Genomic DNA, 15,863 nt, shown 5'->3' with positions numbered 1-15,863 from the left:
ACCGTAAATTATTAATTAACAATTGAATTGTTGCTAAAATATTCGTTTAATTTTTATCAGCTTCTGGAACTATGATCTAAACCAAGAAGGCTTTTAAGTCACCAAATTATTTAATTACTGGTAAATAATTACTTATTTTAAACTTATTTGAAATTTAAAGATTTTGTAAAGAAAACCCGCATTTTCGAGGAAAATTTTCATCGGAGCAGATCGGGAAAAACACGTCTCTATGCAGAATTTAATCACGGTGAATTTTTATTTTAGTGTTTTTGTTGTAAAATTAAAATCTTCGGAGTTATAGAGCAATAATTGAAAAAAACACGATTTTCGGGCGCCATTTTGTTTATAAAAAAAGTAGCACACTATCTGAGGACTTTGCATACCTATATTATTAATATATAGGATCTTATAATTCGATTCCAGCAATAAAATTGCTGGTAAATAACTTTTCCCAAAAATGGCCTGTTCTCCGATAATCAGCCCAGACTATATCTATTTTTACTAGTATTCCCCAATTCAACAAACAAGACGAGCTTATTCTTAAGTTCATCAAAATAGCCAATTCAGCTTATCACATTTCTTAAACATATTTCAGTGAGTGTGAGAGCCATTAACGAATATAAACATTAAACAAAATTATTGATTAAAAAAGTTATTGATGAATTTAAACAAACAATATTTTTTCTCCGATTTCGTCATTTTTTCAGTGGTAACTTTTCCGGATTTTCACCGGTTATTACTACAGGAAGGAGAAAGAATCAATTAGCTCGGTCTAGTTAAAATATATCATAAAAATTAAAAAAAGTTTTAGTACAATTTTATAAGTTAGACCATTTAATATGTATTACCCCAGTAAATGATCGGGAAATGCGGCGATACAGTGTAATTTTCAAGTTCAATTCCTAATTGCATGAAAATATTCGGATTTCGGTTCTACTTACCCTCCTCTTCAAAGTTGAACTTGTGCCGTTGGTTGCTTTTACTTGGGAGGGTGACAGTCGCCTCTTATCGGGGGTGAAAAAATAGATAAACTGATTAATTAATTATAAGCAACTTTGGTCCTATAGAGTTTTTGAAAAAAGTTAATACTTCTCGAGTTATTTGCGATTGATGCATAAAACGTTTATGTTTTATTTAGGTGGTTTATTTTGTTTATTTTTCGACAAAAAAACCTCGTTTTTAGGCGGTTTTTTGCAAATAAATCAAAAAGTAAGTATTTTGCCGAAAAAAATATTCTTACCAAAAATGTAGCATACAAAAATGTGTATTCGTGAAGTATCTAAATCCAGTAATAGCAAAGTTGTAGTTCATAAAAAAAAAACTGAAAATGAAGCACTTTTCGGCAAAAACTCTTTAAACTTTTTAAAGTGTTTAAAAAAAGCTTTATTTTTTTATTTTTTTATAAATGTTTTTAGCCACAAAACTAAGCGAGTTAAGCTCAAAATAAAGTTGGCTCCTATTTTTTCGTAAAAAAAAAACGTGAAAATCTCCCCTTATTTAACAACCCAAATGAAGTTAATCGTTACCGCTTTACAAACAATTTAATTTACTAATGTATTTTTTATATGAGTTGTAAGTTCCACCGGTTTAAAGTGTTTATTTTTCAAAGGGTTTTGAACGAGTCACTAATCACGAATGTATGTTAACATTGAACAGCCATATCTTAACCAATTTTTGTCTATCAGATAAACAAAATGAAACTGGGATATTTATAAAAGCAAAACCTACATTTTTTACTATTTGAGATATTTCGTATTGCTAATACTTTATAGATTATGTTGAAAAAAGAGCATTTAAAAAAAAATTTAGAAACAATTTTTTTTACTATAAAGCCAACTGTTTTCAAAAATAAGCATTTCGAACCGGTCAAACTTACAGATCATATAATCAATACACATACATGTAAAGTAATTGGTAAAGCAGTAACGATTCATTTTATTAAGTATGCTAAATAGGGGGGATTTTCACGATTATCTTTACCAAAAAAGGGGCCAACTTTATTTTGAGCGTAACTCGCTTAGTTTTGACGCTAGAAACTTTTATAAAAAAAAAATACAGCTTTTTTTAAAGACTTTAAAAAATTCCAAATTATAAAAAAAATTATTAATAAGTTTTTAAAAATTATTAATAATTGCTTCACTTTTGCGTCATTTCACGTTGAAATATTCGATTTGAAATTTGACGAATGAGAACGTATTTTTCATGAGCTGCAACTTTGCTTCTACTGGGTATATAGACTTCGTTAATATACCATTTTTTAGGTTTTTTATGAGCTACATTTTCACTAAGAATATTTTTTTTTGGATAGAACACTTATAGGTCTGGATCCCGCGTATGGAAAAAAAAGTTGATTAATAGCAAGCTGAAAATTTGTTAATAGCTTAAGGGTGTATAGTCAGACAAACTTTGATATATGGGAACACTGGAACAGGGGAAGTTTTAATTGTGGAACAGTTTAAAAATTTGGAACGGTCAGACCACGAAAACGTCACATGTATTTTGTCCGACAGAACTTCTAATTAATTTGTTACCCTTTCATTAAACTCTCATGCAAAAATCAGGCTGCTAGTTATCACCAAATGGGCATGGTATTGAGTGGAACACGTAGAATATGTCAAATGACAGGAATTATGACAGGTGATAAATAGCAGTATAATTTTTGCATGAGAGTTTAATGAAAGGGTAACAAATCAATTGGAAGTTCTGTCGGACAAAATACATGTGACGTTTTCGTGGTCTGACCGTTCCAAATTTTTAACCTATTCCACAATTAAAACTTCCCCTGTTCCAGTGTTCCCATATATCAAAGTTTGTCCGACTAGACACCCTTAAGCTCTTAACAAATTTTCAGCTTGCTATTAATCAACTTTTTGTTCATACGCGGGATCCAGACCTATTATTTTTTAAGTTATTTATAGAAACCGCCTAAAATGTGTTTTTTTTTTGTTGAAAAATACACATTTTCACTCGCAAATAACTCCAAAAGTACTATAACGGTGCGAAGATAAATGACAACCCCTTAATTTTTTTGTGTTAAGACAATAACTATATTACGACCCCGGTATAAGCGTTTTGTCTAATAGATCCGTTAAATTCATATTTGTTTATCGAAGAATCGTAGGGTCTCACAAATCTTTCGTATGACGTGATTCACTCCTCACGATGTTGGATGTTTGTTTCGTTGTTCGTACTATTCTCTGAAATTTTACGTAGATATCTAAAGTGCCCCAAATTGTTTATATCCTACAAGAGGAGGCGGCAATGCTTCAAACAGGTTCTGATGGTTTTCGGAGATCATAAATTCTCTAATAATGTATTTCTGCCGGCTTTGAGACTGAAAGTGTTTATTTTATAGAGATAACAGCTTTGAGTAAACAACAAGTGTTACCCATTAAGCACACGTGCGGAATTGCTGACTTGTCAAGACCTTGAGTTTGTCGTGAGAAACCAAAGACTTGCTTACGAAAAGTAAGTATCCCTTATTGGTGGAGAAATTTTGCATGGCGTCAATTAGAGCTTTGGCAGAGTATGATTTTGGTTTTCTGATTGGCCAAGATTGATTGATTGGGGAATTAGAATCTGTAATTGGTTGATGGGATGGATCCTGTGATGATTTTGAGAGGGCGTTGATTTGGAGAGATGTTAATTTGAGTAGTTCTGTTAGGTCTTTCATCAAGTCAAATTTAGTTTTCAAGTTGAGTTAGCCTGTGAGGGTCCGTTGCTTGCAGCGGTACCTGAAAGGTTGAGTTAAAAGTCTAGTTTGGAGTTGCAGTGACGTTAAAATGTAGTTACCAGTTCTTAGGCCGGCTGAAAACTCAGCGCGGCGATGCAGTGTGGTGTGATTACATACTATGGAACTCCGGCAATTTTCGTTGCTGTCAAGCGAATTGTCGATAATTTATAAATACCATTTTTGGTATTCCCTTTTCTTTATGCAGTCAGATCCAGGAATTATGCAGAATAAGTTTTCTTTTTTTGTTCCAACACCCTAGTTAAAGCGAAGATTGCTTTGATTTTAGTAATTTTGATCCCGTTCAATGAACTATAAAACAAATCACTTTTAATAATTTTGTTCGAGTAGAACTAATTTGTTTTTGAGAATGTAGAATGCATACAAAGCTGAATTTTTCTATAACCTATGGATAACCTTATGTACTGTTGCTGTAGCTATTAACATTGTGAAGTGACTTTCGCGTAGTGAAATAACGTCTTGGACTAACCACAGCCACAGGAAGAACAGGACTGATAAACAAGGTATATTTTGTAAACTTTCTATTTTATTTTTTTTTTTTTTGTAATCTCGATCTCTATCATTTGTAACACCAAGAGATCACAAATTCATTTTTTTTTGTTTTTTAATAAATAATGTTTAATTTGCTAACTACAAGTTTATTATTTCTTTCCTTCTCTCTTGAATCGTAAGAACAGTATAGAATATTGAGTATAGAATATTGAGTATAGAATATTGAGTATAGAGTAAATAAGCTAAGTTACATTATAATATTTTGTATATTATGCATATTTTCTGTGTGACTATGTTTTTGTTTTATTTTAATGTAGCTATCTATTTTTCTTTTAATATTTGTTTTTTGTATAAAATTTGGTTCCTTAAGGTAACCAGTGGCGCCCAATATTTTATTTTTTTTTTATTTTACATCCTTATTTCGATGTTTCTATCTTTTTAAATTTTTCTAAGCTAATAAGAGTACACTATTACCATACCTTAAGAATCCAGCCCTTATATCTCTGAGACTGGAGCAACCGTGACCTTTACTTTTGTTGTGTAACATCCCCTTATATGACATATCAACATCTTGTCAAATTTCAATTCCCTTTACATGTTACACAAATTACACCCTCTTTTTGGGGCATGTTTCATAAAATGGCGCCCAACGTGGGCATATTTAATGTTACAAAATGTCACCGGCAACGTGCTGAGATTTTCGACTATTCTTTATTACGTTTAGTGCTACAAAAATGGCGCCCAACGTGGGGATCGAACCCACGACCCTGAGATTAAGAGTCTCATGCTCTACCGACTGAGTGGGGAGGCTGTGTAACGGGTGCAAAGTGCATTAACGTTTTCGAATTCCTGATACTGTAAGGTAAATCACCCTGTAAGGTAAATCCGTTTCAAATATTGTATTTGTTTATTGCGTGGAAATGTGTTTCTTTTTCATTTCTCATGAATCTGTAGTATTGCGTAATTCGTCCTCGATTCATATGAATATTTTTTAAGTTTCTTATTCCGGAGAGAGCAGGTTTTAAAAGTATCATGTTTTGTTAGCCGTTATTCTGTCGTGAAATGGGTTGTCGGTTTTTTTTTATCAAGGGAATTACAATCGCAAATTCTTCTATAATTGATTTCTGGCGACGAGAATATGATGCTTTGGAGTTGGTTTGTTTACGTAGTGCATACCGTTGTGAGATAAGAGGCTCTGAGTTGTTTATATAATATACTTGTTGGTGGCTTAGTGGGCCAGCTGTGCGAGAAGCTGGATCAGCGAAAAACGTGAGAATGTATTGAGCTGAGATATGAATATCAGAATTTCGCGAGTGAATCCTATTTGACGGAGAATGAGTTATTGCATTTGAAGGCGTGGTTGAAGTTTTCTTAAATCTTTTCTATTTGTTCTGAAATGAAGAGTGGAAATTGGCGAATTTTTTTATTGGTAAAACCGGACATGGTTGAGTAAGATAGAAAAGTGAGGGGAGGAAATGGTTTTGGGTGGTACAGGAGTTCGAAGTAGAGTCGAGATCAGTTCGAGGTAGTCGAGAAGAGCGATCAGTTCTAGAGAGCTGGAATAAGAAGTTTGTGTCTTTCCGTCAGCAGGCCTTGCCTTGCTGACGGAGAAAATTGTTGAAAATAGTTCAATTGAGAGAATTAGTTGTTTGTATTTAGTACAGTTTCTTTAAGTTTTTGTTCCAGAGCCGAAGTAGGCTCAAGTGGCTGCTGTGGTCGTAGAGAATGTAAATTCTCGACCGTATTTTGTGTTCTTAGTGGTGGATTAAACACATCCATTAGTTTTCTTTTGTCGAAAAGTTCTTCATTTTTTTTAATTAAGTTTAATTAATAATTTAATATGATATAGTATAAGTATTACATACAATAAACGAACAATGGAATTTCATCTCTAATATAATTAATACCTGTACTTTGTAAAATTGAGTGTCGTTATGTGCGTGACAACAAATGTGCCGTAACAACACCGTAACTACCGCATAGATGGACTATGGATCAAGGCACTTGCGCTATTTTTTTTTTATTGTTGAACTCTTGCGTTTTCGCGCGAATTGATAAAACTTTATTTTTTTGTTGATAACAACTTTGCTAAATTTTTATTTGTTTCAATAAAGTAAGAATTATGTTTAATTATTAGATTTTCTTTACCAATCTCTATCGTCCTTATAAAAGTAATCACACATGAAAGTAGCCTACGGTAAGTACAGATATTTCAAGTAGTCGGCATTCTTAGTTTTATATTTTTTTTATAAGTAAACATATATAATATTTCTTTTTTCAATTATGGCGCCCCCGAGCAATTGAGTTTCAATTTTATTTAACATCTATTAAGAATCCACACCCCTAGGTCTCTGAAGACTTAGCAGCTACCGAGGTATATCAAAAAGTTTAGTAGCACCAATGATATTTCTATATTTTGTTTAATTTGGCATTTAACCTGTCGAGCTCTTTTCCTTTCTAATCAATTAATGCTACCAAGATATCGCCCTTTCTTGGGACTGCTACAAACTGTCGCCACCGTGTTTGGGGCATATTTAGTGTTACAAAATGTCACCGGCAACGTGCTGGGCTTTTCGTCTATTCTTTATTACGTTTAGTGCTACAAAAATTGGTGCCGTGACATTTTGTAACACTAAATATTCCCCACGTTGGGCGCCATTTTATGAAACATGCCCCAAAAAGAGGGTGTAATTTATGTAACATGTAAAGGGAATTGAAATTTGACAAGATGTTAATATGTCATATAAGGGGATGTTACACAACAAAATTCAAGGCCACGGTCGCTCCAGTCTCAGAGATTTAAGGGATGGATTCTTAAGGGATGGTAATAGTGTACTCTTATTAGCTTAGAAAATTTTAAAAAGATAGAAAAATCGAAATAAGGATGTAAAATAAAAAAAATAAAATATTGGGCGCCACTGGTTACCTTAAGGAACCAAATTTTATACAAAAAACAAATATTAAAAGAAAAATAGATAGCTACATTAAAATAAAACAAAAACATAGTCACACAGAAAATATACATAATATACAAAATATTATAATGTAACTTACCTTATTTACTCTATACTCAATATTCTATACTCAATATTCTATACTGTTCTTATGATTCAAGAGAGAAGGCAAGAAATAATAAATTTGTAGTTAGAAAATTAAACATTATTTATTAAAAAACAAAAAAATTAATTTGTGATCTTTTGGTGTTACAAATGATAGAGATCGAGATTACAAAAAAAAAATAAAATAGAAAGTTTACAAAATATACCTTGTTTATCAGTCCTGTTCTTCCTGTGGTTGTGGTTAGTCCAAGACGCTATTTCACTACGCGAAAGTCACTTCATAATGTTAATAGCTACAGCAACAGTACATAAGGTTACCCATAGTTTATAGAAAAATTCAGCTTTGTATGCATTCTGCATTCTCAAAAACAAATTAGTTCTACTCGAACAAAATTATTAAAAGTGATTTGTTTTATAGTTCATTGAACGGGATCAAAATTACTAAAATCAAAGCAAACTTCGCTTTAACTAGGGTGTTGGAACAAAAAAAAAACTTATTCTGCATAATTCCTGGATCTTACTGCATAAAAAAAAGTAATACCAAAAATGGTATTTATAAATTATCGACAATTCGCTTGACAGCAACGAAAATTGCCGGAGTTCCATAGTATGTAATCACACCACACTGCATCGCCGCGCTGAGTTTTCAGCCGGCCTAAGAACTGGTAACAACATTTTAACGTCACTGCAACTCCAAACTAGACTTTTAACTCAACTTTTCAGGTACCGCTGCAAGCAACGGACCCTCACAGGCTAACTCAACTTGAAAACTAAACTTGACTTGATGAAAGACCTAACAGAACTCCTCAAATTAACATCTCTCCAAATCAACGCCCTCTCAAAATCATCACAGAATCCATCCCATCAACCAATTACAGATTCTAATTCCTCAATCAATCAATCTTGGCTAATCAGAAAACCAAAATCATACTCTGCCAAACCTCTAATTGACGCCATGCAAAATTTCTCCACCAATAAGGGATACTTACTTTTCGTAAGCAAGTCTTTGGTGTCTCACGACAAACTCAAGGTCTTGACAAGTCAGCAATTCCGCACGTGTGCTCAATGGGTAACACTTGTTGTTTACTCAAAGCTGTTATCTCTATAAAATAAACACTTTCAGTCTCAAAGCCGACAGAAATACATTATTAGAGAATTTATGATCTCCGAAAACCATCGGAACCTGTTTGAAGTATTGCCGCCTCCTCTTGTAGGATATAAACAATTTGGGTCACTTTAGATATCTACGTAAAATTTCAGAGAATCGTACGAACAACGAAACAAACATCCAACATCGTGAGGAGTGAATCACGTCATACGAAAGATTTGTGAGAACCTACGATTCTTCGATAAACAAATATGAATTTAACGGATCTATTAGACAAAACGCTTATACCGGGGTAGTAATATAGTTATTGTCTTAACACAAAAAAATTAAGGGGTGGTCATTTACCTTCGCACCGTTATAGTACTTAGTGAAAAAACTCTATGAAACCGAAGTTACTTAAAATTAATCAATTTATCCATTTCCGGACTCATCTTAAACGTATAATTTATCACCCCGAGAAGGGGTTTCACCCCCCAAGTAAAAGCACAAGTTCAACTTTGAACTGGAGGGTAAGTAGAACCTAAAACCAAAGTTTCATGAATTCGGAGTTGACCCTGAAAATTACACTCCCAAACGGCCATTTACTGGGCTATAAAAGTCTGTTCCAACGAAAATTTGACCCCCTAAGAAACTCAGAAATCAAAAGATTTTTTAAAATTTAAAAAAACACGTAAATTTTTAATGGAAGGGGGACGAATTTTCATGTAAAATTAATGCCTTCAAATGTAACCCCCTACTGCCCCGCATCGACCCTCCACCTTTTTTTAAATAGCAAGTATGGTCGAGTGGCACATCATTTTAATAGTATTTTTTTTCTCTTTTTTCTATTTCTAAACGACGCTCTATTTTTTTTAATTTACGTAATAAGAAGGTAATTTTGGACTTACCAAATTAATTATAAATTAGTTAAATCCAAAATTATCTTTAAGGTTATTCCGCAAATTAAAAAAAAATAGAGAGTCCTGTAGAGAAAACAAATACCTTTCAAAAGATTCGACTACACTTGCTATTTAAAAAAAAACTGGGTGGCTGATGCGGGGCTGTGAAAGGGGCCCCTTAATACAAATTGACACGATTTTTTTTTAAATTCTGAAAAGACTCTTGGTTTCTGAGTTACTGGGGTGGGGTCAAATTTTCGTTGGAACACTCTGTATGTGGTTTCATGTATTTTTGTAAATAATACAGTGGTGTAACTATTACATATTTTATTCAAAAACCAAATCATATTATTAGTGCAGGCGTACACTAATAAGTATGGTTCATAATACATGCTGGTTCATAATTTTAAATCAATGGAAGTCAGTTAGTTATCCATGGATAGGAAACTTGTGTACGATTTTTCCATCTGGAGAACCATCCGGTTGTTGCTTTGAAGTTCTCATAACCCAAATTTTTGGCGATTTCTTCAGCTTTTTCTCTTAAAATTGCACAGCTGACAGGAACACTTCGGGCCCTCTTCTCAGTTAACCACGCGGCTAACGCCTGTTCCACGTCTGAAGCTTTCCCACTGCGTTTTCGTTTTTGGGTTGATTTTGAATTAGCTCGCCAATCGTTGATGAAACTGTCTTGGTTCTTTAAAAGTTTGCTCACCTGAGCTTGTGAAATACCAAACTTTTTTGCAATTTCGATTTGACTGCACTCGGATTGTTTAGCGTATTTAATTACATTAACTTTTTGTTCTAGAGTAAGATCCTTTCTCTTAGAATTAAACGATGTCATCAGATTCACTTGCAAACACGTAGTAGGTTCCTGGGTGAATTTAAAATTATCTGTTTCTAAAAATGAATATATAATTAAAATCTTTCTCTATATTTAAATCTGTATATTTTTTATATATTATAACAGGCAACGAAATGGGTGGGCAATATATAAATTTTTAGACAAATGAAAAAGTACCTACTTAATGTACTGTTGATGTTTCGGGGAAGAGTCAAATTGGTGCTCATAACAAAAAAAGTAATAAAGTATACTGGCTAATAATAATGCTTACTTATACTTGCTCTAACCACATAGGTACAAATATGAGGCGTATGTCACTATGAAATAATATATATATCATCAAAGATGTTAATCCTGTCGCCAGGGGGGGGGGTAAAACGGCCTCCTTTATTCCGATGGACTTACCCAAGTTTTTTTATGTATTTTTACCCGTAGAACACGAATTTTTTGAGTAACAGTTGATCCGGATGTCGATAAGATTGTTATAGACAAAGAACTTAAGGAATTACATAACAGAGATTTTTCGCAAAACAAAACATTTTTTGTATTTTTTGGATCATTCTAAGCAAAAAATGTTCTTACAAGTCTTTTCGTAGGATGCATAGTTTTCGAAATAAACGCGATTGAACTTTTGAAATATCGAAAAATTTCCATTTTTGAACCCGAATAACTTTTGATTAAAAAAATAAAATAGCAATTCTGCTTACCGCATTTGAAAGTTCAAGTCAAATTATACCGGTTTTGATTATTTGCATTCCTAAAAAGTATTTTTTTATTGTTAAACAAAGCTATAAACACATAGTGCTCGAGTGATGTTTTCAATGCATCTCTCATTTAAAATCGAACGAGTAGGCGCGCCTACAAACAGGCAGTTTCTACGTAGTATGCATTAAAACGCATGCATTGGGCACATGTCAAAACGCTCAAACACTATTTGTTTATAGATTTGTTTGACAATAAAAAAAATAATTTTTAGCAATGCAAAAAATAAAACCGATATAATTTGGCTTGAGCTTTCAAATGCTTTAAGCAGAATTGATATTTCATTTTTTAATTAAAAGTTATTCGGGTTTAAAAATTGCAATTTTTCGATTTTTTTGCTTAGAATGACCCAAAAAATACAAAAAATGTTTTGTTTTGCGAAAAATTGCTATTATGTAATTCCTCAAGTTCTTTGTTTATAACAATCTTATCGACATCCGGATCAACTGTTACCCAAAAAATTCGTGATCTACGGGACAAAATACATATAAAAACATAGCCAAGTCCATCAAGTAAGTCCATCTGAATAAATGAGGCCGTTGTATTAACAGCTTCTGAAATTTCAGCTTATTATGCTTATTGTTTCAGCCTATAAAGGGCAATGTCAGAGATTTGGATGACACTACATTTTGCAAAAAGGAAAGTGTCAAAAATTTATTTAATTATTTCATTCATAGGAGATTCTGGCCAATAGAAAGCTACAGAAATAAAAATTAAACTGATAATTTTTGATAATTTCCCGTCGTCAAGTATATTACGTCAGATGCCCTTCGTTGCTATGAAAAAATACATTCAGTGACATTAATGTCAATTAATGTTTTAAAAATTATAAAAGTGATGACTTTCAACCGTCAAATATTTATAACAACTGTGTGTTGTGCAATAAAATTTTGGTTTTGAACAGTTTTATTCATGAAATAATCGCAACAAATTGCACTCGATCTCTAAAATTAATATAGAATTTTAGAGCTCTTGTGCAATTACTACTGAAAATATTTGATAGACGAGAAGCATTGTACATTGGAGACCACACAAACAAAGTCGTATTATTGGAAGATGAAAACAAAAGTGAGGAGAAACTGGTATCACGTGGCACAAAAGACAGAAGAATGGAAAACCCATGGGGAAGCCGTTCTCCAATAGGTGGAAACCTATTAGCTCTATTGTATTGATTTCAAAAATTGCAAATAAAGTTTTCTATTACATAGTATATAAGAATGAAAAATCGTTATTCAAAAATATGTCAAACCTCAGCACTGAATTACTCAAATATCTAATTTATGACATTATTTCATTGTGAACTCACACGCAATGTGAATGTGAATACAAAATTAATATATAAAAAAATGGAACGCAGACGTAGACACGTGTTTCTGACTCATTAGTCGTCATCAGTACGGTATAGCCAAGTTAGAAAAGGAGCAATGTTACCATTTTTGATAACAATGACTGCGTTCACCAGATGCAAACACGTTCACAAATGTTTGCGCTTTGATTCTAAACTTGTTGACAGCGAGCTGAACGGTTGGTTGTTTAGGTTAAAATTTGACATTTTGCTTGCTTGGTTTGAACGTAACCTAAAATAAATTTTCTCAATAAATACGCTTTTTAATTTATTTTTTTTTTATTAAGGGAAAAAAGAAAATTTATTTAATAGATAATAACGTAGCAGAATGTCTTCAGTAGCCTTTATTTAATATATAAAACCCTTATCAATATATTCTACAATATATACAATTTAAATTCCCGCCATATTTTTTCAATATTCAACACGTTTGCAAAGTTCAACTTAAATATTTTATGTTTGCAAAAATGGCGACCACTTTCCAAACATGTTTGACGTTAGAAAGTCGTTCAGAAGCATAAAGCGCAAACTGATTGCCAACGTTTGCATCTGGTGAACGCGCCCAATGTCAGAAGATCCAGCTTTTCAGATATATGTCCATCAGTCCATCGAAGAAAAAAAACGTAATTAGGTTCGTGAAATATACATAACGTAACACGTAACTTATTTGTTTGCCATATTTTAATAACAAAAACTTGAATACAGTCTGTTTATAAACAACGTTTGTATTGACACCAATAAGCAATTGCTTAAAATCATTATATATTAAATTTAAAATGAAGACATTTATTAAAAGAAATTTAGTTAATTATTACTGCCTAATAATATTAACAAATTTCGGAACACCAATTTTGTTTAAACTATCAATTTTACTTTTCGGATGATTATGTGATCTCTTCATAATCACTGTGTGTCCAAAAGTATACAGAGTGGCTGTACACTTGGTCCTTGACTCGTTTGTACATCTCCATCTTGTTTTATTTTCTTCTTTTTTGTGAACATTGTATTCGTACTCATCTACGATTATTCTTGGATATTTTCTTCCAGGCAGGACAAATATTAGATCTAAAATGGTATACTTGTAAAAAAACATTTCTTAAGGAAGCATATATAAATATTTAAAACAAAATTCAAGCTGAAGATAATTAAGATTAAAGTAGCATGGTTGCTACGTTAATTAGCGGACTTAAAGTTAATTAGCGTTTTGTTAACTTTATGCAGATTACCTTTTGTATATAGCCTATTCCGGTGGCGACCAAAATCCCGACATACAACAATCCTCGCATAAGTAAAAATTCCGACCACTATATTTTGAATATTTATTGTTTCCTTTTCAAATACAATACCAAATCATATTATAGAGAGTATTGAAATTGAAAAATTACTACTTACTAATAAGTACGGGTACTAATTATTGTGTATTTTAAAAGACAAAATTATTTAAATACTTCATTTTATAATATAAAAGATAAACTTACTGAAATGAAAGGTTGTAAGTGACATTATAGTATCTATTAATGAAAGTAAACTTGTGAACTAGAAGATTAGTTCATATTAAATGGTAAATACTTTTGTTTAGTAACAAAAAATAAAAAACAGATGGCCATAAACAAAAAACAAGAAATAAATGTAATTATATGTTAAAAATAATCTTATCAAACCTGTCGGGATTCTGGCCTGTCGGGATTTTGGCCTGTCGGGATTCTGGCGTGTTTGGATTTTGGTCGTCAGGATTGTGGCTGTCGGGATTTTGGTGTAGACCCATCATATTCATGGCTTCGTCCAGAAGATCTAAACTTCCAAAAAAGCTCACCTACAAATAGTACATCCTGTGACAATAATAAACTTTTATCGTCTAGAGTCTGCCTATGTATTAAACAAAACGTGTTCTTATACCATCTCTGACAGTATAAAAGACCGAAAAAATCCATTAGGGCATTCTTTGCGAGTTGAACGGAGGATAACCAACCAGCGATAGGTGAATTGAACGTATCCCGAACGTATTCCGAAACCTTTTGAACCCCGTCGATTTGGCGAGCTGAGCAAAATCGACGAATTCCGATCCCCGCCAAGGTTATGGCAGTTGAGCGAAGCCATCACGGCATATTTTACCATCTGGCGCGCTGAGCGAGATACTTCCTCTCTTTATGCATTTATTTCGCATTGAGAAATAAATTCGATTCCTAATTCCCTCCATCGTCGGTTATTATTCATATATCATATATATTCACACTAACCCGAGATTTGCGAAAGTTCTATATGTAGATTGTAATTATAGTAGGGGAGGAAAGTATGCTAAATGTGCAGTCACTCGAGCGCTTTGGGAACCTATTAGGTTGTGAAGAGTAGGTTCTAAAACCAAAAAAAGTTAAGTAAAGTTTTCCATTTTAGTGGGGACTTTCCATTTTTAATTTAATTTTCCATTTCCAACTATCGTTTTTCCGATTCTAGCGCCATTTATCCATAATTCGAAAAAATGTTTCAAATAAAACTTACTTCTATTTAAAATTTTAAAGTAACCACCCACCCCACCTCCGTGGGGTTCGTGTTTGGTGCCATTCGATAGATTTTTCAAAAATATTGAATAAGTGTATTTTTCAGTTTTTCGATCTGATGTTCATTTCGCGAAATATCGCGGGATTCGTATTTAAAATATTAAATTTACCCCCCACCCCTCTCCGTGGGAAGTCGTGTTTGGTATCATTCGATAGATTTTTGAAAAATATTGAGCACGTATTTTTTAGTTTTTTGATCTGTCATTCATTTCGCGAAATATTTGCTTCTTTCTTGTGAAACTTTGGGACTCACCCATTTCCTTACGCCCCGCTCAAATCGTCAGATTTTTGAAATATACACTGTTTTGCATGTACTTAACCTACCTTATCTTAATCTGACGATTTAGAGTTTTTCGAAGGATATATTTTTTTTCGGCACCCCCTTAACGAACTCCCCTGTATTAAGAGACAATATATGGTAGAGGTACATTTTCAGGGTACAAGGTTTCTCCCCATGTAATAATCTGACGCGCTCGAGTCACTGCAAAAATCTCCGCTTGGGCTCCCCTACCATAACTAACCAACGGTTGTAGATTATTTTCGGACGTTTCATCTGTCCACTTTGCTCATTTCTGAGTGAGCAGGTTCCAGTGAGAACTGTGATCACTCGCTCTTTAATTTTTAAAGCTACAAAAGTATCTTCCGTAGGGAGCAGAAGGTTAAAAGAACCTTTTTACTTGATTTTACCGTTGAAGATTTCCCCCGCACGTTGTATTAAGTTCATTTGCATTAAAATTGCACTAGCTACATTTTTGACAGTCTTTTATCAAGCAATATCGTTACCATTAATTCGTTTATACCCAGGTAGCAATATAAATTTACTTTATTATATTTTCTCCAGTCGTCTGAGATTTGCTCTCTAAAAATCATAAGATCAAGCTAAATTTTACTGCGAATGTCAATTTTGGGACCCCAGGAAACATGCAAAAAAGTTTTCCCCTCCTACCCCCGGAATTTTCCCTAAACCCCCCCCCCCCCCCAATGGGTGGGGACGAACAACATTACTTGGGCGATTACTAAGAATCTGTACGCCGTAGCTGTAGCTGAGATAATTTTGAACAAAAATGTTTAT

This window comes from Diabrotica virgifera, chromosome 7 (genome assembly GCF_917563875.1).
Source record: "Diabrotica virgifera virgifera chromosome 7, PGI_DIABVI_V3a".
NCBI classification, from domain to species: Eukaryota; Metazoa; Arthropoda; class Insecta; order Coleoptera; family Chrysomelidae; genus Diabrotica; species Diabrotica virgifera.
Note: the sequence above shows the minus strand (reverse complement) of the source record.